We start from the raw sequence: 25,898 nt of genomic DNA on the forward strand, positions 1-25,898 counted from the left end.
CCCCACCCTGCCATCCCAATCTGCCAGGAGAGCCCGTTATTAAACATTTGCCAGCACTGGGAGTAATGGATACTGGGAGGCAATCAGCAGACTCTGCCACAGTCGGGTCACGGTTTCTTGGTGTCTCTGCTGCCTTTTCCTCTCACTCCTCAGCAACTTCCTCACCTTCAGCTCTATAAGAAGTCCTCCTTGGTTCAAATTCATGAGGGCAGCTCACGTGTTCTTGCCCCTTCCTCACTCTAGATTGCCTGCCCTGGGGCCAGGTGCCCACACTTGGGTTACTCAGCTGTGCCCAGGGGTAGAGGAGCTGGATGGGAATCAGGCACAGAGCTGCCTTCAGAGGCACCGGAGGCAGACACCGCGTGCAGCTGAGTGAAAGCCTTTCCCCACCCCTACCACTGAGTTTAGCCTGTAGGAGGCTCCCGTTATGCCGTTTTTCTAATATTCCTTTTTTTAAAAATATTCTTATTGGGGTAAAATACACATAACATAAAATGTATCATCTTAACCATTTTTAAGTGTACCGTGCAATGGCATTAAGTACATTCCTAATGCTGTGCCACCATCACCACCATCCATGTCTACATCTCTGATACTCCTTCTGTACCTCTTGTGATGAGATGACCCAGTTTGGTGTAAGATACACTTACTGGGGGACCAGAGGTCCCTGGCTGAGGCTGTGCCCTGTATGACAAGGGCATCATTTTGTGCGATAGACATCAGTGGTTTACGGGAGACCCAAGGTTCACACCTAAGGACCTAGGAAATGTGGCTGGATGAACAAGGGCAAGACAATCCAGGAGACAAGAAAGAACATAGGCTTCAGAGTCTGACGGAACCCAGAACCCAGCCCTGTCCCTTCTCAGCTGAGTGACCTTGACCTGAAGTCAAGTTCACCTAATGCCACATTCTTCATTCACACTGTGCCTTCTGTTCCCGAACAGTTCCCTCTTTTGGTTAATGCCTGAATCCTTCGGAGGCCTCCCAGCTAAAAGTGGGTCTCTGCGTGATTCTCTCCCACAGCACCCTAATCTTTCTTTTTACAGCACTAGTCAGGCTTTTATTATATGCTTATCCACTTCCCTCCTAATTTTTCATCTGTCTCTGCACTAACCTGGACACTCCATGTTAGTTTTGTTCAGCACTGAGCCCAGGCCTGGCATAAAGCTACCATTCAATAAACATGTGTTCAATGAATGGATAAATGAGTAAAAGAATGAGTTACATTAGTTAACGTCTCTAAACTTCACTATGAACAAGGAGGGTATTTAGAATATCTAACAAGTAAGGTGGGGGGCAGGAACATATAAGAAAGCATGCCAAGCAACAAAGTCCTACTGTATAGCACAGGGAACTATATTCAGTATCTTGTGATAAACCATAATGGAAAAGAATATGAAAAAGAATATATATATATATATATATATATATATATATATATATATATATATATATATATATATATAACTGAATCACTTTGCTGTACGGAAGAAATTAACACAACATTGTAAATCAACTATACTTCAATAAAATAAAATTTTAAAAAATAAAATAAAATAAAAATACAGATATATTTTGAAACAGAAAAGAAACAGAAAACATGCCAAGTGTTCAAGCCAAATTTCTAGAGCAGTGAGTATGTCAGAGGTCCCTGCTGTGTCAGGTATTAACCTTTCAGTTGCTGGATGGTGCAGATGTCTGGGGGATCCCAGGGGAGAAAGTGGGGTGATGGGAAGCTGGAAGGGTACTTAGAGGACTTGGAGCAGCAATCGATAAAAACATTTCACTAAATTAGCAAGCATGTGAGGCTGCGCTGGTACAAACCAGCTAAATGTTACCCCTGTCTGTGAAGTGGAAGAACTGATACCCAGCTGATCAAAGGGGTGCCGGGAGAGGTAACATCTATTAGCTCTGTGACATGCTAGGAGAGGCAGGCCTGAGGCAAAGAGAACACCAGAAGCTTAGGAAACACTAGGACAGAAATGGCTGCCTTCACCTACCTGCTCCCCACCCCAACCTCCAGCCCCAAGAGACAGACAAATCCTAATAACCAATGCCAAGTGTTGGGGGGAATCCAGCTCCATTTGCAAATGGTGCCAGTGTCTGAGGAATAGCAAATATGAAAGAACAGAACAGGACTAGGTGGCAGGAGAGACTGTGGTTTTCCAGGAGTTTCCTCCTTAACTAAGGAAAGTTAGAAATCAGGATCCCTCCATGAAAGGCCTGGCCAGGCCCCCAGGTCCTAGGGTGTTCTGGACCCTAGGCCCTTTCCTCCTCTCTGTGCTTCTAAAGTTCTCTGACCCAGAAGCTCATTCAAAGTAGAGGCAGAGGCTCCAGAGCTGAGCTAGGAGGTCTTTGGTCTCATCCAGGCCAGGACCCTTGAACTTGCTTCTCTCTTTTGAGCAGCCCTTGGGAAACGGACTTCTTGAGCATGGGAGACCAGCTGCTGGGGATAGAGCCTGCCTTCCGGGTGAAAACAAGAGATGCCCTACATCTGACCTCAACATAAAGAGGAATTTTCAGGATAGAGGTTGTGTTGCAGAATCCAAAGCTGGGGACTGCAGTAGGGATGCAATCAGGAACTTCAGCGCCCTGAGAAATCCAAGCACCGGCTTTGCTTTTCTTTCCAACGGCAGACTGACTGCCCCTTTTTCCTGGTATGCATGGTGAAAAATGCCCACCGCCAACAGCTCCTTCGTTTACAGCACCTTCATTCATGAGAGCAGCCAGCTTCAGGCAAGGCAGCACGGCTTCGGTGCCATTCCAGGGCTCTGGAGATGGGATGTGATTGGCTCAGTTTGGGTCAGGTGCCTGCCCTGACCAATCATTGGTGGCTTGGGTGAGGGGCGGAATCACAGGTGTGTTTGGCTGTTCTCCCTGCCCTGTGGACACAGAAGGGGCGGGGCCATTGCTAGAACGGGGATACTGGGAAGAGAGTAGACAGGAGATACCCTCTACATATGATTTATCCAATGTCACTTAGCTAGAAAACGGCACACTGGGTTCAAAGACTCCTGTGTTCCTTCCATTCTGCTCCATTTTAGGGTTATGAAATGAAGGTCATTGTGCCCCAGGGTGGGGGGACACCAGAGGTGAAGCCCAGGGCCTCAGACTCCAATAAGGGTTCAGAGAGCTGAAGTCAGTGAGTAGAACAGTGCTTCCCAATCCTGGATTCCCTTCTAGACTATAAACTGGGGAGGACTGTGTGTGTCTAGCATGGGTCCTGGCAGGTAGGAGTCCTTGGTAATTATTTATGGAAAGAAAGAAGGAAGGAAGGAAGGGAGGGAGGAAGGGACTGTGCTTCTAAATCACTTCTAGAGCTTGGTGGAAAGAAAGATAACAATCATAAGTAATATGTATTGAGCACTTGGTATTCTAAGACTTTGCTTGTATTAAATCATTAATCTTCACATCCAATCAAGTAGCTGAATATTATTATTCTCTTTTATTCTACTCCCTTTTATAGGTAAGATACTGAAGCTCAGAAAGGTGAAGACGTTCACCCATGTTCACTGGGTTAGTGGCAGAACCATTGCAAATCTAAGCAGGCAGGCTCCAGAACCTCTGCGCTCAACCACAGCACCACACAGCCTCTCAAGGTGTCAGCAGCCCACCCAGACTTAGAGAATCAGAATCTCTGGGGGGTGGGACCTGGGGAATCTGTATTTGAACAGGTTTTACAGCTGATTCTGATGCACAGCCAGAATTAGACCTAAAACTGTAAATCTAAAAATTAGCAGTAAGCCTGGGGCCATGTGACTGAAACAAATAAGGCTGCTGCCAGGCTTTTAAAGTTTATCTGATCATATGGACATAAGGCTTGCCACATAATGTTGACTGATAGTATCCCCTTTGTGAGGAGGGAACCCAAACCCAGATCAATTACAAAGAACCCTCCAGGGACCTGAGAGCAGGAGGCCAGCTCAGGGGACCTGGCTATGAGACATTTTCCAAAGGGGGTCCAGCCACAGGCCACCATCCTCGGGAGAGCTGGGATTGACTGTGTACCTGCCTAGTTCCTGGACTTTGATCTCCCATCTGACCTCCTTCTCACCCCTGCTCTGATCTGACAACTCCTGCTGGGTTGACCCCATCTCTGACCCTAGCCTGCCCCAGTTTTCAGCCTCACTGCTCCAGGCTGCGAGCTCACATGACGACAGCTCGAGGCAGGACAATATTCATATCAGCCATCAATAATGGGAGCAAGCTACCATCTCTTCTAATAATGTAGTGACAAATGGAATATTCATGTCAAAAGTACTGTGAATTTCAGGGTGGAATTCAGGTATCTCAAACCAAATCTGCAACTGTCACTGAGCATGAGATGTAGAAAAAATAAGAAATAAACAGCCCTTGCTACTAACTGGCACAATGTTTTTTCATTCATTAAACAAATGGTTATTGAAAGGCGATTCCATGATGGTTTCTGTGTTAACACTGGGGGCAAAAAGGTTGAGCAAGACATTGTGTCTGCCCACAGGGAGTTCCCTTATGCTCAGTTCTGCTGTGGGATTCAGAGAAGATGGTGCTTCCAAGATTAGCCAATGAACTGGGCTGAAGAAAAGAAAGGCTGCAGGATTGCAGTTCAGAGAGGGGATGGTTCTAGATTTTGTCTAAGGTTCCAAAATACCTCAAATACTGGACCAGCCTATGGAAGCTTGGAGGAGCTGGTAGTGAACCTCGGAACACAGACACCTTTTTAAAACCTAGGGTCTTTGTAGATATAATCAAGTTAAGATGAGGTCATACTGGATTAGAGTGGCCCCTACTCGGAAAGGATTGGTGTCCTTATAAGAAGAGGGAAATTTGGACACAGACACACAGGGAGAATGCCGTCTGATGACGGAGGCAGAGACTGGAGTGATGCACTCCCAAGCCAAGGATTGCTGGCAACCGCCAGAAGCTAGGAGAGAGGCACTGAGTAGATTTTCCCTCTGAGCCCACAGGAAGGAACACATCCTGCTGACACCTCGGTTTTAGACTTCTGGCTTCCTGAATTGTGAGAGTAAATTTGTGTTGTTTTAAGCCACCTGGTTTGTGATGTTTTGTTACAGCAGCCCTTGGAAACTAATATGGCCATTATTTGGAAATCATCCCACAGGTGGATGTTAACAGAGCCCTAAAAGGCACCAGTGGCCCTGACATCTCTCCAAATGTTCACTAAAGATGAGTCATCATTGTGTCTCTTGTGGATCTCTGAAGAAAAACAAAACAAAACAGTATCAGCCTGACTTCCCCATGGGGGAAGGAAGAAGGCCTTCCACACGATTATTTAGCAGGAAGAGGACGCCAGGGTGTGGGGAGGAGGGTTGACAGCTGCTTTTCTTCCCCACTGGGGACAGCCCAAGAAAAAAGGGGGCTTCCATCACTATAAGAGGATGTCAAGTCATTTACTTTCACTCATTCAGTAAACACATGTGGAGCACTTACTGTGCTGGGCACTGCTGGGCACCAGTGGACAGTATGTGTGTATGGATGGGGGAGGAATGCTAAAGAAATAGAACACTCATTCCCTGAGTTCTCTGAGCCAAGCTGGAGTGGGAGACCTGGGGCATAGTGGGTAATTAGCATGGACTTGGGAATCAGATGGTCCAGGCTTGAATCCTGATTCTACCACTGACTTCCATTGTGATCTTGGACAAGCTACTTAGTCCCTCTGGGTCTTCATTTTACTGTATTAAGTTAGATGATGTATATATAGCACAGGGCCAGAGTAAGTGCTCAATACATATTAGTTCTTTTCATTGTTGGAGAGTAAAGATGTTCACCAGAAATAGCTCAGTAAAAGAGTAAAGTGCTTATGATCAAGCAGGACCTCTGTCCAGTTCAGGCCCTCATCACCTCTTACCAGATACTATCTGATTGAATGCTCAGAACAACTCCAGGAGGAAGTTAGTCTCGTTTTACAAATAATGTAACTCTGGTTTGGGAATGTAAAATAACTTGGCAAAGTTCACAGAACAGGGAATGTGGCAGAGTCCACATTCAAACTAGAGGTCCCAAGCACTTATTCTTCCTATTGCAAATCAGAGGGGGTAAGGGGCAGCATATAGTTGGGAGAGGGCCCAAAGCACTTCACTTAAGGCTATGGTTGCCTCTATAGAAAGTATATTGTTTGTATTGGGCTTATATGTTTATTTTGTTTAATTAGCAAATATATCTCTAGGGCTTCCTATTGGGTGTTCTAAGCACCTTATGTTAGTAACTCATTTATCTTCACAAGAGCCTATAAGGTGGGCACTGTATTATTCCCATTTTACAGATGTGGAAATTGAGACACAGAGAGGTTAAGCAAATTTCCCAAGGTCACACAGATAGAGAATAGTGGAAGCAGGGTTCACACTTGCTTCTTCGGCTCCAGAGACAATGCTTTTAACCACTATCTACACTGCCCTTTCAGGGTGGTGGTAGAATGGCTGTTGAAGTGTGTGGATGGGAGAAAGGGGAGAGGATTAACACCCACCCCCACATGCCACCCTTTGGTGCTATTGCTGCAATAAGCCCTGAGTAATTTGACAATATAAGGTGAAAGGCAGGATGGTGCTGTTTAGCCCTGGGATTCTCTGAGTCAACAGCTTCTCATCTTTGGCCCACTTCCTGAAAACTCTTTGCGTCTCAGCTTTGGAAACCCTTTGAGCACAAAGAGCTCATTTCCTGTGGCCAGGAAGGACGGGACGAGTTCCTGATGACACTCATCTCCTTCATTAAGGCGCTCATAAAAGTGTTTCAAGAAGCCTGACTTATGGCTCCACTGTTTGTCAAGATCCCCTTCTGCAAGGAGCCACTCCGGTAATTTGGTGCTAGGAGATGTGCAGGAGAAACCAGCTCCTTTGAGTCAAGGAATTATTTATGATCCTAAGAAGAGAGGATGTCATTTGGAGAGATAACAAGCCTTCACCAGCACAACAGGCTGTTTAATATGCCACAAGGGATGAGAGACAGCTCCAGAATTCCAAAGCCAGCTAGGAAACCTTGAGAAATTCTGTACATGGGTTGTCTGTTCCTATGAAAGCTCCTGTGTCAATAACAGCTAACAATTATGGAGGTTTTACCTCTGAGCCAGGGCTTGTGCTAAGTAATTTTTACATACTAATCCATTTAATTCTCACACCATTCCTATCCTATTTTACAAATGAGGACATTGAGTCACAGAGATGTAACTTGCCCAAGTTCACACAGTTAGTGAGTAGCCAAGTCAGGTTTTTAACCTATTTAGGTCTGCCTCCAAGTTTGGGCTCTTGAACACCCAACAACACAACTTAGAAGGAAATTGGGTTTTAAGTCAGCCCAGTAAGGTGAAATGTACATATATGCAAAAATTACATTTGTTAATCCCTTAAAATGCCTATAAAGTTTAGTATATTTGGTTTGAGGCATTATTATTTTGTCCAATAATTAGAGAACCACTGAGCTAAACTAAAGGAAGGAGCAGAGGGAAAGTCTAAATGCAGATGCCTCTGCTTTTAAACAATTCAGTCTTAGGCGAACTATCAAATCCCTAGGGGTAAAATGAAGAGCTGAGAATTATAGTGTCCTTAACCCACTTGCGGGGGTGACTCTATTTTCTTTTAATATTTAGCCTCTGTGACCTTAACACATATCACCTGTCATGTGATATTTTGCAGGATTAAGAGAGAACATGGTCACATCTTAAGAGGAGAGGAGAGAAAGTTCTGTTAGAGAAAGGGTTCTGAAGTCCAAGTCTAAATTAAATGAACCTGGTACAATGAGACTCGACGAGACTAGCTTTGGAGCCAGATAAACCTGGATTCGAACCCTCATCTTCTACTTCTTAGCTGTGTAACCTTGGGCAATTTGCTTAACTTCCCAAAGCCTCAGTTTCTCAATGTGTAAAATGGTCATAGCAATACCATCATGTTGAGAAGATTGAATTTAAAAGTTTATAAAGTAGCAAGCTTGAGTGTAAATCATAGTAATTAAGCACTAGTTCTTAATAGCTGTCTGACCAAAGACAGGTCACCATCACCTCTCTGGGCCTCATTTCTCCTCATCTGCTATTTAGCCGTAATTGTTCTGCCTACTAACCTCAAAGGTCATTGTAAGGAAACACTAAAACACTGTACAAAATTTCTATAAGGATTTTCTCAGCTACTTGGTACACCTGGAATTGTGAGGAGGTGCTGGGAGACCCCTGCTGGAGAAAATAACTCAGGAGAGTCCGGGGGCCTGAAGTCAGAAATGGGCTCAGATCTCCAGTTCTGTCATTCAGTGTGGCTGTGTGACTTTGGGTGAATGACCCACCGTCCCTGAGCCTCCTCTTTCCCTTCTATCAAGTGGGGTTAATAGTACTGACATCACAGGGTTATCCCGAGAATCATATTCTGCAGAAAAGTGTTAGGCACGTGGTAAATGCACGACAAATGTCTGCTGAATCTGAAGCCTTCTGAGAGGAGCCAAATTCAGCCCCTCTCCTTCCGCGGGGTGGGAAACGTGCGGATGCCTCCACAAGGAGCTCAGGTAGGGTAGATGCTCTGTGCCTCCCCACTCCCCCGCCCTCCCAGCCGTTGCCGTGGCCACCGGTTCAGGCCCAGAGCAGCACCTGGGCGTGTTCAGCCCAATCCCCGCCATTCCAGAGTGACCATTGGCTGGAGACGCCACGTGATGCACGCTGGTATGCTAATATATGGTAATCGCCCCCACGCCCCTCCTCCCCGGGCCTTGGCCGAGTAGCCAGCAGGGTGCGCGGCGCCGAGCCGAGGGGCGGGCTGAGGGGCGGCCCCCGGGAGAGAGCGGCCAGGTGGAGGAGGAGCGCGAACGCGACCGCAGGTAACGGGCGGGCGCGTGCGCGCTGGGGCCGGCTCGCGGCGGACTGGCAGCGCGCGGGGCACTTGGGCCGCCGCTCTGCCGGCTTAACCCTTTGGGCACCCAGCTGTCACGGCCGGGCCGGGCCGCGCGGGGCGGGGCATTGCCGTGGGCACCGGCCGGCAGGCGGCGGCGGCCCGACCCGGGATCCGCGGTGGAGGCCGAGCAGCCCAGACCGGCGGATCGACCGGTCGCAGCGCGCCCGGGGGCCGGGACGCAGCCGCGGCTAGGGCTGCGGGGCAGCTCCGAGGCCAGTGCTTGCGGGAGGCTGCGGGGTAGCTGCTGAAGTACCGGCACTCGCGCTGTTTCTCGGGTCGCCGAGCCCCTCCCGCGCAGAGGCCCGAGCCTCAGCAGCCCGTGGCCTTGCGCGGCCTGCGTCTCCTCCGCGCATCCCGCAGAGTGCGAGGAGACCCAGGGGTCGGGCCTGACCTCGGCGCCCCCTCCCCAGCTGCGACCTGACAGCCCAGCCGCCGGCACTTTTGACCCGGAGTCAAGCTGGGGCCCCGGTGGGACGAAGGCAAGAGTGGTGCTTGGGGGCCACCAGCCAAGGGACCTGGGGATTGTCGGTGCAGGGAGGAGCGGACAATCCCCTAAAGGAAAGGCAGGCCCCAAGATTTGCCAGGTTTCTGAAGGAGGGATGCCCAAGAAAGGCACTGGCCCCTTGTTTTCTGTGCTGGGTGATGACCTGACACTCATGGGAAAAGGTCACTGCTGGACACCTGGATCGGGTCTGTCATGTCCAGAGGAAGCGGCTGTTTTGCGTGAGTTTCTAACAAATTTTTTATAAGGCCAGGATTAAATTCATCTTTCTCCCTCATCCTCCTCCGAGGTCTGCTACAGAAGTGTGTTCTTTTAATTACCCACCCCCCTCACCACCAATTCACTAAGATTGATGGCAGCTTTAGGCTTACAGTGTAATTTAGCTTTCACTACAATAGAAATGGTAGGATGGGCCATGTGCCACTAATATTAAGCTTGCCCTGGGAGCTTCTCGGAAGTGTGTGTGTGTGTGGCGGTTGGGGGGGGGGGGGAATGTTTCTATCACCAGTGCAGATGAAAAACTGGCTAATGTGCCAGTGATATCAGTAGAATTTCCTTTATGAGTCTAAAGTCCTTTCTTCTAAATCAAGGAAGAATGTGGTTACACATGCAAAGTACCAGGAACCAATTTGATTTTTGCAAGTGAAGTGCAAATTTCACTTTCATGTTGCTCTTGATGTCTTTTATCACACAACAACAAACTCTTGCTGTTTGCCAGGCACTCTGCTATGTCTTGGGGATGCAAAGATGAATAAGATAATTAGTCCTTGTCCTCAAAGAAGTAGTGGGAGAGACAGAAATAAAATTGCCAGTAAAAGTGATAACAGCATGATAGATGTGTACATAAAGAAGCACAGAGGAAGGAACAATTAGCTGTCTGAGAGGATCCAGGAAGGCTTTCCAGAGAAGAACATGTTTAAGGTCTTGATGGATGAATAGGAGTTTGCCTTGCAGAGAATATTGGGAAGAACAGGAAGGGCAGCCAAAGCAGAGGACACTGTGAATACAGACACTTAAGGAGCATGGTATCTCTAGGCAATGGCTTTATAGTGCAGCCCTGGCCTTTTTCCTTTCTTGATAAAGTAACCTAGACTTTCTAATTCCCACCACATTTTCCAGTGAAAATGCGGCTGTAGCTCCAAGGTAGAGGGGTGGAAAACTGGGCATAGGTGTGGCGCTAGAGGCATCATCCCAGGAGGGCAAGCCTAAACCATACAATAAGGGAGCAATATGGGTCATACCCAGGGAAGCCGTGCTGAATGTCAAATCTGTGAGGTCAAGTTTGTGAGACCTTGGGAAATGAGTAATGAGATCAGAAGCTGGAAGGATCTGGATTGTGGTATGGGTCAGGACAAGCAGTTTGGGACTGAGACCATGATTCATGCAGAGATGATAGAACTTGCTGTTAGTGGTGCCAGCCCTGGAGGACAGGCTTGGATCTGACAGCTTAAAGCAACTGCAGAAAAGGACAGCACCATCTCTTCAATAGAATATTTCCCGTACTTCCTTCTTTCTGTTCTCTTTCCCTCCTTACTATTACCGTCTTTTGATCCAGTTTCCACTCATGATTCACTTTTACTAGGCTTCTTTTACTGAGGTCTTAGCTACCAGAGCAAAGAAAATCCTGTTCTGCTGCCTTAGCCTCCACTTCTAGAACTATAAATAGTCCATTTTACCTCATAAGCCATCAATTTAGCCAGCCTATTTTTACTTCCTGACCATTTGGAAACAGAGCAAGGATGGGCCCAGAGGTGGTAAAGTAGACCTCATCCCCAAAACTCACCTAATGTTTGATTCAGATAACAGCCTTTTAGCTTTGCTTAAACCAAAGTTTATTTTTAGAATGGATCATGGTGAATTTTTGGCAGATACCCCATCTTGAACTCAAGCCTCATAAAGAACGTGACAGTGGGGGGATATGCCTAATGTGCTCTGCTGAGATTGACAATTCCGTAAGTGCTGGAGAATCACGGGTGCTATTTAAGCAGTCTTCTCAACCAGCATGTTTACTGAGCACCTGCTTGTGTGTAAATACTGTGCTGTATTTGTGCTTTGGAAGAGACAGGAAAATGAGAGAGGTAGTGTAGTCCGGGGATTATTCTTAGCTAAACAAGGATTCAGATCCCAGTTCTATCAGTTACTTGCTGTGTGACTTGGGCATGTTATTTGACTTTGTTTCTTCATCTGTAATAATGCCACCTACTTCATATACTTGTGAGGATTCAACGTAAAGCAGTTCTTCCGTAAATTTTCAAAGTGCTAAACGTATGATATTATAGGAGTTGAAAAAAGAGAAAGATCATTGTGGACTATGAGTATCAAGGAAGGCTTTTTTCAGAGACATGGTGGATTTTGTTACATAGAGAAGGAAAATGGGAGGGATTTCTAGATGGGAAAAAAAATGTTCATAAAACACAGGACCGGAATATGGACGAAAGTTTTCAGGGGTCAGTTGATAAAACTGACAAGATCAGAAGGTTTAACTAAAGAAGTTGTAAGATTGGAAGGGTTGGTTGAAGCCAGATTTTAACAGGCATCGAATGCTGAACTAAGGAGTTAGGACTTTATCCCGTATGATGGAAAGTCTGAAGATGTTTGGTTAGGGAAGTGTGCGCTTATAAAAGTAGTATTTTTTTTTTTTAAACTCTTCTCCACTGCCAGTTACTTTTTTTTTTTTAATTAATTAATTAATTTATTTATGGCTGTGTTGGGTCTTCGTTTCTGTGCGAGGGCTTTCTCTAGCTGTGGCAAGCGGGAGCCACTCTTCATCGCGGTGCGCGGGCCTCTCACTATCGCGGCCTCTCTTGTTGCGGAGCACAGGCTCCAGACGCGCAGGCTCAGTAATTGTGGCTCACGGGCCCAGTTGCTCCGCGGCATGTGGGATCTTCCCAGACCAGGGCTCGAACCCATGTCCCCTGCATTGGCAGGCAGATTCTCAACCACTGCGCCACCAGGGAAGCCCTAAAAGTAGTATTTTATGAAGATTCTCAACAACGATGTGGAGAATAAACTTTAGTAGGGATAGAAAGAGAACTGTACAACCAATTAGCAGGTTATTTGAATAGTTTAGATATGAGGGGATAAGGGGTTGAATTCGGGTGATGGCAGTGAAAATAGAAAGAGATAGGTTCAATGAGTATTATAAAGGAAACATGAACAGGACTCTGGCTGATAGATATGGAGGTCAAGAAATAAGGAAGAATCAAATATAGCCTTGAACATATGTGACAAGATCAACAGAAATAGGACAGACAGAAAGAAAAGCCAGTTCGGGAGAGAAGAGGAAAAGCCAAGTGCTAGATCTCTTGACGTGATACTGGAATTTATAAGTGGATGGATCCCCAAAATATTTGGAACTGGTGGGGGGGCCTAGTGTTCAAAAGAGAGAAGTCAGGGAGTCTTATACGTAGGTGATAATTGAAGCCATGAGATTAGCGTAGTTCCCACTTAGTTGTTAGTGGTATAACAGCATAGAAATAGAGATGTAGAGGACCAAGGCTGGAAAGTGGAGATTGCCCATATGCAGGGAGGTAGGAAGAAGAAATGGGGTGAGTATGGTGAAAAATAAGGAATATCAGAGAAGCAGAAGAACCATCTAATTTATTCACCCAACGAATGCATTCTCTTCAGGACCATTTATTTATGTACCTGATAGATGCAAGGCCTATTAGACATGCTCTTAGCCATGAGGGTATGGTATCGCAGAAGTGAAGCGAAGAGAGGGTTTCAAGCTAGAGGGATTGGTCAGCAGTATGAAATGTTACAGAAAAAAGTGGGACATGTCCATTATATTTAGTAAACAGGGATCAGTGGTGACTTTTTGAAAATAATAGCTTCAATTCCGTAGGGGATGGCCATAGGGATATTAAATGCCAGATTAAAGAGGATGGGGGCATGAGATGTGGGTAAGAAATGAAGACAGCATGTAGATCACCCTTTGTATGTTTGGCAGTAAAAGGAAAAGAGAGAAATAAGAAAGAGGTTAGAGAAGGTGGAACAGTCAAGCAAAAGATTTGCTGTTCCCTATCTGCTTCATTAATTTAGTTGCCCTAAAATATCATTCTCATTCTTTCATATCCTTGATAGCAGTTCAGCAATCCATTTCTTAAACTTACTGTTTTGAGATGTACCCACACATTTCATTTAACAATAATAAGATAGCTACCATTTATGGAGTGCTAACTGTGTGTTAAGCACTTTGTATACATTCTATTCATTATCCCATTTAATCCTCACAGTACTGGATTACAGCCATACAACCTCTTGGAAGCATGGAGAGGCTAAATAAACTGCCTATGATTGCATAATTTTTTTAATAAATTTATTTTATTTATTTATTTTTGGCTGCATTGGGTCTTCATTGCTGTGCACGGGCTTTCTCTAGTTGCAGCGAGCGAGGACTACTCTTCGTTGTGGTGCGCGGGCTTCCCATTGCGGTGGCTTCTCTTGTTGCGGAGCACAGGCTGTAGGCACGCGGTCTTCAGTAGTTGTGGCTCGCGGGCTCTAGAGCGCAGGCTCAGTAGTTGTGGCACATGGGCTTAGTTGCTCCGCGTCATGTGGGATCTTCCCAGACTAGGGATCAAACCTGTGTCCCCTGCATTGACAGGCAGATTCTTAACCAGTGCACCACCAGGGAAGTCCCTGCTCACATAATTAATGAGGGACAAAGATGGAATTTGGACCCAGCTCTGACTCTCAAGCTCTATGAAAGGACCATACTATACTGTCCCTGAAGACAGGGCCAACTTCATGGGTATGTGACCTGTGTAGTCTCCCAGGGCCCTGCATTTATAAGGGCTCCACACTCAGTTTAATGCTCTGTTGTTGCTGTCTTGAAATTCTTAATAATTTTTTAACAAGGGGACCTGCTGTTTCATTCTGCACTGGGCCCTACAAATTATGGAACCAGTTCTACCCGAAGGTATCAATATTCCCTCCTAAAGCTGGGAAAACATTTTGTGCTGTATAATTCCTTTTGGTTGCATAGCCTAAAGTCCTTACTGTGTCATAGCACATGATCACATTTTCCTGTCTTCTCATTTTGGACTCCTGGTATAAAGGGCAAAAGGGGGATATTTGGAATTTCAAGTATAGAGCCAGTATGAAAAGAATAGAGAATAAAGAGGCAAGGAATTATTTACCCAGAATGGCTTCTGGAAACTCACCCATCATATGATAGAGTTACTGTCCTGATTGTGTTGTTACTCCCAATTTAAGTAAGAAATGGTTAATTTCTATTTCTTGTGTAGTCAGATGTTCCCAATTGGTAGGAAGCTAGGAAGACCATTTCTCAACCTACTGAAACAGAAATTGGGGTTGAACAGGTATAATACAAATTGCCCTGATCTGATGCCTTTTTAGCCAGACTGGTGCCCATACCAGGGGCTATCCAGCAGGTGAACCATGTGACCCTGTTCACCACATTTGTCTTGAATGTTCATGTCCCACTTCCCTTTTTTGCCCATTCTATTCCTTCATCTACCTGTATGGATCATGAAAACGAGAAGCACTTAATTCTCGATATTGTCTCTCACTTTTGCTTTATAATCACTACTTGGACCTGACAACAAACTAAGTTTTTCTGGTTTTCATGGTTATTGCTCTCTCAAAGATAGCATTTACTCATCCCCAGGCTCCTCCCACTCCGGGTCTCTCTGAGTAATCATTTGACCAGGTGCTGACCAAGTCCTGACACCACTTGATACTAGCTGACCACATGACCAAGTCCTAACACCAGCCAACCTAGATTCCTTTGCAAAGGTTATCAGGCAAGATTGAGTTTGTGTTGCCATCACCAACGTCATTCCCATCCCAGAATAAGAGTGCTTACTCTCACTTTCTGCCCCCATCATGGATCAGGTGAGCCTAAGAATATGTGAGATTAAAAACATGAAGAGATTTAGAGTACGCCCTATGGTGTACATCATGAAAGCGTCTAAACAGCCAGGTGTTCTCTGTGGTCTCCTATTTGTGCTGCTGGCAGAGCGTCCATAAGGCACTGTAGTAGTTATTGCTGTGGAACAAATTATCAAATTTATCAGCTTAAAACAACAAACTTCTGTGTCTTTTAAGCTTCACGTATTACAGGGCTTCCCTGGTGGCACAGTGGTTGAGAGTCTGCCTGTCAATGCAGGGGACACGGGTTTGAGCTCTGGTCTGGGAAGATCCCACATGCCGCGGAGCAACTAAGCCCGTGCGCCACAACTACTGAGCCTGCGCTCTAGAGCCTGTGAGCCACAACTACTGAGCCCAAGTGCCACAACTACTGAAGCCCACGCACCTAGAGCCCCTGCTCTGCAACAAGAGAAGCCACTGCGATGAGAAGCCTGTGTACCGCAACAAAGACCCAATGCAGCCAAAAATAAAATAAAATAAAATAAAAAGATAAATAGATTAAAAAAGAAAAGATTCAAGTGTTACATCTCAGAAGCATTTCCCAACTCACTTTTAATGAATTAGTATCCTTCCTCTCTGATCTTCCGCTACGCTTTAACATCTCATTATAGCACTTACCACATTGTTGTAATTGCTAAGGACTCTGTCTTTTCCTAGCCATAGCTTCAATTCCTAAAACCGTTCCTTGAACATAGCAGATACTCAATAAATGGTTGTTGAATATACTTAAGAATGGCTTGTACCTTTATATACTTTTTACTCTATTCTTTAGAAAATATACGTATACTGTGAAGTAACTGGCTTTGTGCCCTACGATAAATACACCCTTCATCTCCCTATCTAGAAGCTCATGTATCATGGTTGTTGAAGGTGTAAAGAAAACACTGTAAGTCAAAGACTTCTTGACTTGCCAGCTTACCTTCTCCAAGGAGGACTTCTTGAGCTTGTTCCTGTCTGTAAGTCCCTGCTTCATCCATACTCTGAAACCAATTCTGGCCCTTGTAGGAAATTATATAATGAGCCCCTAGCCCAAAGATACTTGATTCAATAACAAAGCCAACATTGGCTAAATATCTTTATGTAAGCAGGATCTGGGTCTGACTTATCCACTGCTATATTCCCAGCACCAAGCACTGTTAGATGCTTAATAAATACTTGGAGAATGAATTAATGACGCTCCATTCTCGATATTCATATCCCATTCCTTTACCCAGGTCCTGCGCTCTGATCACCCAGAATCTTAGGCCTGAGTTCATCATTTCACAGGGCCCAGACTTTCTGTGTTGGTCCTTGACTCATCTCTTCCTGCACCTTATCACAGCTGATCTTGCTTAACTCAGAACTAAGTAAGGTACCTCTTCCTCTCTTGATCTTCCTAACTAATAATATTGGCCAGATGCCCTTTAGGAGAATCTTCTTTTCCTTACCTATAGCCAGAAATATCCAGCATACATATTTGATGTGTTTTAAAAGTTTTGAACTGAAGAGAATTACATTCTGTTTTGGCCAAAAGCCAAGTTCCAAGATTTTGTAAGTCTGTTCAACTGATTAACTTGTAAGCTTCAGCAGTTCAATGCAAATTAGTTTTTATACCAACCGGCGAATCAAGGGAGGGGAGGGAATTAAGTGGGTGTGTAAATATGGTTACCAGGGAAACTTTTCCTGACAGAAGAGGGACCCTCACAGGAATTTGTACAGGCCCAGGAAACCGATGTAACCTGACCTTTCTGTGTTCTCTTTCTGATGGGGGAAGAGAAGGACATAGAAACCATGGGTACAGATAAAGGTGGCTTTAGGCTTTTCTAGAGACTTGAGGAGTTAAGTTCTCCTTCTTAAAGTGGGACTGAATATTTTCTCTAGGGGAAAGATGACTATTATAAGGCACCCGTTCCTTCTGAGGAAACATCTGGAAATGCAGAGCTTCTCTGAAGCTGTCTGTGAAATAGTTTTCATTCATTCAACAAATATTTATCCAGCAGGGAATATGCTTATAAGAGATGGAGAACAATATGAAGATATTGTACTGCACCTAGTGGATGTTCCTTAAATTTTGTCTAAATTAATTTTTTGAGTGGAGGGTGATATGGACTTAAATATTTAATGCTTTTTTAAAGAATAAAATTCTGTAGCAAAAGCATAAACACAACTGTATCTTCTGCCACATCTCTATTCCCAGATGATCACTCCTGAGAAAAACCTAACTCGTTGATCCATAAAGCCACACCCCAAGGTGGATGTCATCTAGTGACAGTGTCCTCTAAATTGTAGGTGTCGTACAGTGAAGGACAGATCCATCTCCACAAATCCATCTCCTTGATGGCCCAGATCACAAGAGGACCTTCTGACTTTAGCTAAAAATGGTGGGTGGTTTAGGGTCTATTCTTGGCTGTAAAATGCATTTGGATTGAAATGTGTAACACTGTCCCATACCCGAGGCCTACTGTTCAGTGTCTCCTTTTATACTTGAATATACTGGAGTTTTGTACTGTACACGGTGCCTTTCACTGGGCTGCAGAGAAGCAGTAGAGGGTCATGGTTAACAGCACAGACAGGAGAGCCCGCCCTGCCTCTACCCCTCATTAGCTGTGACCTTCACAGCCCTCTTCAAGTCTTCACCCTCTTTGTGCTCCATCTTCTTGTGTGTATGGAGATAATAATAGTACCTGCCTGGAAGGATTGTAGAATTAAACAGGTTAATACGTGTGAGGTGCACAGTAAGTACCTTTTACTATTTCCTGTGACCTCCTGGATATAGTTCAAGCAGGAGACTGTTGAGATATAGAGAGGTATGATAACTTCCCTAAAGTTGTACACTAAGTTTGGGCTCAGATTATTTTCATCCTTAATTTAGCACTGAAAATTCCCATTCTACTTAGTAAGAGACAGAGAAAATGAGAATTAGAGTATGAGAGAGGAACTTGGCTTTTGGAGCATTTTGAAATAGGGGTTACTTCACAGAAGATGGTGACACTAAAGTGTATGAAGACGCAGTTGCTTTCTCAAAGGCACAATGAGTGTGAGAAATGGTTGGGAATAATATAAGATAGGGAATATCTTACTGGGTCAGGCCTGTAGTATATCCAGCCTCAAAATCTGTCTCTGATCATGGTAACAAGGGACAATTAGAAAGTATTGTAGCTGCCATCAAGACAAAAGCTTCTAATTATAGGGATGGACCTGGCCATCCCTAAGTGTCTTTTAGTATCCTGCCATGCCTTGTTCACCCAAGTATTTAAGCTTTATTTCTACTTTTGGTCTTTAAAATCTGTTCATTTTTTCCACACACACTTTTAAAGCTTCTGTACCCACATACTAATAGCTAGGGATGTGAAGAAGACTTGAACCCAATCCTGGCAGCCCAGAAGTTTATGAAGGAAGACAGACATGGAAATATCGATTATGGTATTGTACTTAGTGCCATAATAGAAGGATAGACAAGGTGTTTTGAAAGCTTAGAGGGGGGATCACTTAGCTCTGCTTAGAAGTGTCACCTTCTGGAGAAAGATACATTTGAGACGAGGGGTCCCTCAGGCAGACAAAGCACCTCAGAGAGGAAGGGCAGCATGTGCAAAGGTGGGGCGTGTATGTGAGAGCATAGTACACATGTGAGATTCCAGTAACCCCACATGATGGGAGCATGACGTATGACTCGGGCAGGGGCAGAAACAGGCTGAAAAGTAGGTCAGCGTCAAACACAGAAGGCTGGTTTCCAGGCTAAGGAATTTGGAATTCGTGTCAGAGGCCACGGGGAGCTGTTGAAGCATTTCAGGAGAAACGTGATCAGATTCTTTTCAGAGGCTCACATCCCCAGTGTGGAGGCTGGTTTGGACAGGAGTGAGACAGGAGACAGAACCCTGGGATGAGAAGGGAACCTCTAGCTCAGCTTCTCCTCTACTGCCAGTACTTTTACTATTGCATATGTACATTTACATTTGTTCCTTCAACCCAGATTTATTGATGACATGCAGGGTACTGGGCTAACTGCTAGGGGTGTAAGATCAACAGCCATCCGTATCTTGGAATTGCTTGCAGTGTTTTCTTTGTCCTGAACCAAAGCTTTCTTGAGTTTTGAGCTTTCCTGGTCTATCTTCTACTTCATCTCAGTCCCAGTGCTGGTGTCTGGGGTGTAAAAAGGAGTTGGTGTGTGTTCATCTTGTCTGTACTCTTCATCATTTACTGTCCCCATCATACCTCCTTCCTCTCAATCCTCTCATCTCTCCAGAGCGCAAAATTCCAATCATTTAATGAATTCCTGTAGAAAATGAATCTATTACATCCCTTTTTTAGACTTCACTATTTAAATTCTTAACTTTCTCTTGTTTCCCCCAAACCTCAAGTGCTATATGTTAGCACTCTTGGTCACACATTAAACTCTTTGGGCCCTACTTCCTGTCCTTTACTGGCTTGTAAAATCCTTACTTTCTTCATTCTTCTTTTCTTGTTTCCTCAAAGATGTACATACCAGAATTGCAGATTGCATTATTGACTTTCTTTGTGGTGTTAGTGCCTTTCACCCATGAGATCACCGTCCCTAAAGGGAAAACTCCTCTACCCCTGAAAATGTATAAATTGAAGATGAGACGATATTTCTATTTGTAATAGAATAGAAGATAGAGTTTTATAAGAAATAGTAGTATTTATTACATAATAATAAATTACGATTATAATTTACTGAGTACTTATTACATATGCTAATTTCCATGCTAGGACATTATGTGAGTTCTTATTTAATCCTCACAGCAACTGTAGGAGGCAGGTACTCTTATTACTCCCACTTTACAGGTGAAGAAACTGGCTCCAAGGGGTGAAATGATTCGTCCACCGTCATATCACTAATACAGAATAGAGGCAGGTCTCGAACTCAGGCCTGTCTGATTCCAGAAGCGAAGTTCTTCACTACTGTGTAGTGCAGGGTCTGAGAGGGGGTACCCACGGTCATTAAGAGTGAGCCAATTATTTTCAACCTTCCTTTAGTCATAACTATCATCATCAAATCTAGTTTCTCCCAGTTTTCTTGATTTTTAATAGTCATTTTAATAAGCTATTTTATTTGGATCACAAAACGGCACAATAAGTTTCTAGTAACATCCCCTCCCCCCCCCCACAAAAAGTCTGTAATGTTTATCATAATTTTTAAAGGTTTGAGTTTGCATGTTATGTTATAGAGGTGTTGTAGTTCACTGTGGATGCTATGCTGACAGTTTTGGGACCTACCTCCAGGTGGATGGATTGTGCCTTGGAATGTAGTTGCATATCCTAACAGGTTTGTTGTAGAAAGAACTAAATGTCCTTTCTAAAAAATTTTTTTTTGATTTTTATTGTAGTATAGTTGATTAACAATGTTGTTAAAAATGTTGTTTATGTTGTATTTCCACACAAGATCAATATACCCCTGGTGATGAGTGTAGCAGGCTGAATGATGGCTACCCAAAGATAATTAGGTCCTAATCCCTGGAACCTATAAACAATACTTGTAAGGAAAAAGGGTCTTTGCAAGTGTGATTAAGTTAATGATCTTGACATGGACGGATTATTCTGTATATCTGAATGGTCCCTAAATGCAATCACACATGTCCTTATAAGAGAGAAGCAGAGGGAGAGTTGACACACACAGGAGATAACAACCGCAGAAGCAGAGATTAGAGTGATGCGACCACAAGCAAAGGAAAGCTGGCAGCCACTAGAAAGTGGAAGTGTCCAGGAATGGATTCTCCCTGAGAATTTCCAATGGTGTGACCTTGCCAACCCCTTGATTTTATCCCAGTAAAACTGATATTGAACTTATGGCTTCCAGGACTATGAGACAATAAATTTCTGTTGTTTTAAGCTACAGAGTGGTAATTTGTTATGCCAGCCACAGGGAATTAATATAAGGGGAATAGTTACCTCTTGTACTGCTTAGTTCATTTTGAGGGCAAATATCATGACTTAATAAAGGTGACAACCAACTAATATAACGTGTATGATAATAATAATTTCAGCAAACCCTTGTGTAGTGCTTACTATGTGTGAGGCACTATTATAAGCATTTGAAATGTATTTACTCATTCAGTCTTCATAACAACCACATGAGGAGGTTTCTATCATTATCTCCATTTATAAATGGGAGGTTTGAAGCACAGAAAAGTTAGGTAACTTGACCAAAGTTATATAACTAGTAAGCAGTGTGTCTAGGACCTGAACCGAGGCAGTCTAGCTCCAAAAGTCCACTTTGCACTTGGGAGGCATTCAACAATGTCTAAAGCCTTTTCAAGCCCCTGGCCACTTCCTCTCCATGTTTTCTGCTGTGTTCACTGCATTTGTCTTCCTCCATGTGTTGTCCTTTATCTTTAATATATTTTCTTTTTTAAAAAAGAAAAGATATTAAAGATATCTTTATATCTGTGTGGTTTTGGTATTAGAGTACTTCTGGTCTCATAAAAGAGTAGGTAAGAGTTTCCTTTTTCTATTTTCTGGAAGAGTTTGTATAGAATTAGTATTATTTCTTTCTTGAATCTTTAGTAGAATTCACCAATAAAACCATCTGGGCCTGGAGTTTGCTTTGTGGAAAGGTTTTAAACCAAGGATTCAGGCTCTTTGCTAAATAAAGGGCTGTTTAGGTTATCTATTTTTTCTTGAATGAGCTCTAATAGCTTGTGTCTTTCAAGTTATTTGTCCATTTCCCCTAAGTTGTTTACTTTATTGTCACAAAGTTGTTCATAATATTACCTTACTATCCTTTTAATGTCTGCAGAATCTCTTTCATTCCTATTATTGATAATGTGCCTTCTTTTATTTTTCTCATCAGTCTGACTAGAGGTTTATCCATTTTATTGATCTTTTCAAAGAACAAGCTTTTCATTTTGTTGATTTTTTCTCTATAGTTTTTCTGCTTTCTATTTCATTGATTTCCACTCTAGTTAAGGTAGAAGCTGAAATTAATAATTTGAGATCCTTCTTCTTTTCTAATATAGATATTTAATGCTGTAAAATTTCCTCCAAATAATGCTTCAGCTATATCCTATAAATTTTGATATGAAATGTTTTTCATTTCATTTGGTTCAAAATATTTTCTAATTTCCCTTGTGATTTCTTCTTTGACCCATGGATTACTTTGAAATGTGTTGTTTTGTTTCCAAATAATAAGATTTTCTCAATAGCTTTCTATTATTGATTTCAAGTATAATTCTGTTATGCTCAGACAATATACTTTGTGTGATTTTGATTCTTTGAGATTTACTGAGACTTATTTTATTGTCCAGAATGTGTATTCTGTTGTCATTGGGTGGAGTGTTCTATCTATCTAAATAGGCTAGTAGTGTTGTTCAAGACTTCTATATCTTTATTAATTTTTCTGACTACTTGTTTTACCAAGTACTAGGACAGGAAAACTGAAATTTCTAAAACTGTAAATTTTTCTTTTCCTCTTTTTAGTTCTATCAGTTTTAGCATTATGTATTTTGAAATTCTGACGCTGAGTGTATACACATTTAGGATCGTAGGTCCTCTTGATGAAATCACTTTAAAATAATCTTCTTTTTCCCTGGTAATATTCTTTGTTCTGAAGTCTGCATTGCCCAATATTGATTTGGTCACTGCAGCTTTCCTATGGTTTTTATTTACATGATATATCTTTTCCATCCTTTTACTTTTAACCTATATATGTATATGTGTGTGTGTGTGTGTGTGTGTGTAAATATATATATAAGTATATATATATATCTTTTTTTTTTAATTGGGGTATAGTTGTTTTACAATGTTGTGTTAGTTTCTACTGTACAGTGAAGTGGAGCTCCCTGTGCTATACAGCAGATTCTCATTAGTTATCTATTTCATACATATTAGTTAGTGTATGTATGTCAATCCTAATCTCCCAATTCATCCAACCCCCTCCTTTCCCCCCTTGGTGTCCAAACATTTGTTCTCTACGTCTGTGTCTCTATTTCTGCCTTGCAAACGGGTTCATCTGTACCATTTTTCTAGATTCCACATTTATGCGTTAATATACGATATTTGTTTTTCTCTTTCTGACTTACTTCACTCTGTATGACAGTCTCTAGGTTCATCCACGTCTCTACAAATGGCCCAATTTCGTTCCTTTTTATGGCTGGGTAATATTCCATTGTATATATATATACGTACCACAGCTTCTTTATCCATTCGTCTGTCAAATGGCCATCATCAAAAAATCTACAAACAATAAATGCTGGAGAGGGTGTGGAGAAAAGAGAACCCTCTTGCACTGTTGGTGGGAATGTAAATTGATACAGCCACTATGGAGAACAGTATAGAGGTTCCTTAAAAAACTAAAAATAGAATTACCATATGACCCAGCAATCCCACTACTGGGCATATACCCAGAGAAAACCATAACTCAAAAAGACACATGCACCCCAATGTTCATTGCAGCACTATTTACAATAGCCAGGTCATGGAAGCAACCTATATCTCTTTATTTTTAAAGTGGGTTTCCTTTAGAAAGCTTTAGTTGGGTCTTCCTTTCTAATCCAGTATGAAAATTGCTGCCTTTTAATTGGGATGTTTAAACAATTTACATTTATTATAATTATTGATATGTTTGGGTTTAAATTGACCATCTTGCTGTTTGTTTTCTATTTATTCCATCTGTTCTTTGTTCCTTTTTCTCTGTTTTTTGTCCAAGTTTGGATTATTCACATTTCTTATTTATGGCTTCATTATATCTTTATGATTGGTTTATTGCCTATGTCTTTGTTTTATCTTTTTTTAGTAGTTGCTTTCATGTTTATGATATACATCTTTAACTGATCCTTGTTTATCCTCAAATAATATTATATCACTTTATGTATAGGGTAGAACTTTAAAACTATATACTTCCATTTCTCCCCTCCTGTCCTTTGCACTATTATCATATATTTTATTTAATATGTTATTTTGTGTTAAATAATCAGTTAACTTTTCAAAATAAGAAAACATGACTTTTGTATTTATCCACTTATTTATTGTTCGGACACCCTTTTTTTTTCCTTTGTGTTTCCATCTTTTATCAATTTCCTTTAGCCTAAAGAACTTCTTTTAATATATTTGGTAGTGCAGGTATGCCAGAATTAATTCTTTCAGTGGTTTTCTGTTTTAAAAGTTCTATTTTACCTTCATTTTGAGAGAGATTTTTGCTGAGTAAAGAATTCTCAGTTGACGGGTGTTTTTCATCTAAGGCTTTAAAGATGTCTATTCATTGCCCACTGGCTTGAATACTTTATGATAAGAAATATGCTGTAATTCTTATCTTTGGTCCTCTGTAATGTGTCTTTTTTCTCTGGCTGCTTTTAAGATTTTCTTTTTATCATTTCGGCAATTTGATTATGATGTTCCTTGAAATTGTTTTCTTCATACTTATTCTGCTTGGATTTGAGCTCCTTGGATCTGTGGGTTTATAATTTTCATCAAATTTGGAAAAATTGTAGCCATTATTTCTTCAAAATTTTTTTCTGTCCCCTTCCTCCCCAGATTTTTTTCTGTCCCCTTCCTCCCCTTCCTTCCTCTTTTCCTTCAAAAACTCCAAATTCATGAATGTTATATTGCTTGATATTGTCCCACAGACCACTGATGCCTTGTTCATTTTTATTCTGTCTAATGTCTGTCTGTGCTTCATTTTGGATAGTTTCTAATATGGTGTCTTTAAGTTTACTGATCTTTTCTTCTGAAGTTCCTATTCTATTGTTAATCTAATTCAGTGTATTTGTAATTTCAGATGTTATAGTTTAGCCTCCAGATGTTTAAGTTTTTTTACATTTCCTTTCTCTTGTCCTCATGTTTGTTTTCCTCTACTTTGTGTGGAACATATTTATTAAAGGTGTTTTAATATCCCTGTCTGCTAGTTCTTCCATCCTTGTCATTTCTGGGTATGCTTTTATTTATATTGTTTTCTCCTGGTTAATGAGTTTCTTTTCCTACCTGGTAATTTTTTATTGGGTACTGGATATTGTTAATTTTATATTCTTGGTTGCTATATTTTGCTTTGGAACGTAGTTAAGTTACCTGGAATCAGCTGGATCCTTTCACGGATTGCTTTTAAGCTTTGTTATGGTGGGTCCAAAGCAGTCTTTATTCTAGGACTAATATAGCTCCCACTGCTATGACAATACCCTTCTGAAGATTCTATGTAATTCCTTAAATATTACAAGGTCTTTCTACTCTGACTGATGTGAACACAAACTATTTCTAGCCCTGTGTGAACTCTGGGAATTGTTCTCCTAACTCCTTTATAGTAGTGTTGAGTAGTTTCCTCTCATGTGTGTGCAAATCTGTACTTGGCCAAAGACTCCAAGGAGGCCTGTCTATAAATAGAACTGTGGAGTGTGTGCCTCTCTCTCTCTTTCTCCTTCTCTCTGTTAGCACCCTTCTCTGTGGTTCTCTGTTTCACAAATTCTAGCCATTTTGACCTCCTGGATCTCTCATCTCAGTCTCTTCAGCCCAGTGAGACCACTGAGCTCTGTTTGGGTTCCCTGTCCCTGCGATGCATCCTGGAAACTCCTCCAGGCAATAAGCTGACACAATCTCAGGGCTCACTTTGTTTCTTTTTTCTTAGATCACAGGCCTGTATCGTCTGTCAACCAGTGTCCGAAAGACATTGCTTTATGTATTTTGTCTAGTTTTTTAGTTTTTTGAGGCAGGAGGGTCCC

General features: G+C 42.5%; 1 protein-coding gene across 4 annotated transcripts in view; it reads left to right on the plus strand.

Annotated features, from left to right (window-relative positions):
* Positions 1-8,683: 8,683 nt before the first annotated feature.
* Positions 8,684-25,898, plus strand: part of PHC2 (polyhomeotic homolog 2) — a 102,021-nt gene continuing 84,806 nt past the window's right edge. Inside the window, exon 1 of one of the 4 annotated variants that reach the window (XM_082413759.1) lies at positions 8,684-8,787. The gene's annotated coding sequence lies outside the window, so the exon portion shown is untranslated. Of the gene's footprint in view, positions 8,788-8,906; positions 9,585-25,898 lie in introns of those variants that run through there. The other 3 variants (XM_082413758.1, XM_082413760.1, XM_082413761.1) reach the window with 3 other exon arrangements.

Source organism: Balaenoptera physalus, assembly GCF_965194825.1.
Source record: "Balaenoptera physalus genome assembly, chromosome: 1".
Classification (NCBI taxonomy): Eukaryota; Metazoa; Chordata; class Mammalia; order Artiodactyla; family Balaenopteridae; genus Balaenoptera; species Balaenoptera physalus.